Here is a 1,353-nt window from a genome sequence, read left to right on the forward strand (position 1 = left end):
TCATGGTTTAGTAAGAAACAAAATTCAGTGGCACTCTCAACTACTGAGATGGAATATATTGCCGCAGGTAGTTGTTGTGCACAAGCACTTTGGATGAAACAAACACTTAGAGACTATGGTATTAATCTTGAACAAATTTCTATCAAGTGTGATAATACTAGCGTCATAAATCTTTCAAACAATCCCATTCAGCATTCTAGAACCAAGCATATAGAGATTAGACATCATTTCTTAAGAGATCATGTACAAAAGGGTGATATTGCATTAGAATTTATCTCTACGGAAAAACAACTTGCCGATATTTTTACAAAACCCCTTTGCGAAGAACAATTTTAAAAAATTCGGCATGAACTTGGGATGATGAAATTTTCGCATTAACATCTCTATTTATGTTATTGAATCTATTAAAATTGTTTGCTTGATGATTGTTAATGTTTATGAAGTGTTTAAACATGTTAGATATATGAGGTGTTTGATTTATTAATTTTTGAATGATTATGTTCTTCATGAATATATGTTTGTTGGATGGATTATTAGTTTGAATTAATCATCTTTTGGATGTTTAAAATCATGAATCATGTATTAAATTGGCTCTTGAGATATTTCGGGATCACAAAATGGTCACATAATTGATCAAAATTAGCCGAAAATCAACTAGAGTGCAGCTGGATAGCAACCAGGCGGCTAGCCGCCTGTTCCAAGCGGCTAGCTGCTTGGTCACGGGTTTGATATATTTTTTTTTGCTTCTTCTTTCTCCTTCGATAGTTTTCTGCACTTGTTCTCTCTTTCATTCAAAACCGTGAACAACCCATCCATTTTCACTTCCAATTTCTTCCTTTTTCATCCACTTTTATGCCCAAATCAACCATTCAAACTAATACCCATGCATATCATCTTCATTAAACACTTCTCCATCATCATTTCTTCACTTGTTCTTCATCATTTCATTATCATCTCATTCACGCGTGAATAGTGTTCTCCATTTTCTTTCTCAAATCTCTTCATCTTTCACTCATTCTCTTATTAAAATCAATCATCCAATTCATTATTCATCCATTACTCCTCCAATTTTCACTCTCAAAACAACATTTCATCAACTCTCCACATAAAACCCAAAATCAAAAATCTCACTCGAGTTGTTACTCTCTCTTCATTTTCAAGCTTCCTTTAGCTCATTTTTAATTCAATCTACTTCATAAATTAGCTTCATTCATCTCTAAGATTGATTTTCTTGCCTCAAACAAATCCATTTCACTCAAATTTTGTTAAACCCGAAATTGCATTTTTAAGTTTTTTTTTCTTCCAACAATGGGGGGTGGTGACAAGTCCAAGGGAAAACACGTGACCAAGAAG

Source organism: Citrus sinensis, chromosome 1, assembly GCF_022201045.2.
Source record: "Citrus sinensis cultivar Valencia sweet orange chromosome 1, DVS_A1.0, whole genome shotgun sequence".
Lineage (NCBI taxonomy): Eukaryota > Viridiplantae > Streptophyta > Magnoliopsida > Sapindales > Rutaceae > Citrus > Citrus sinensis.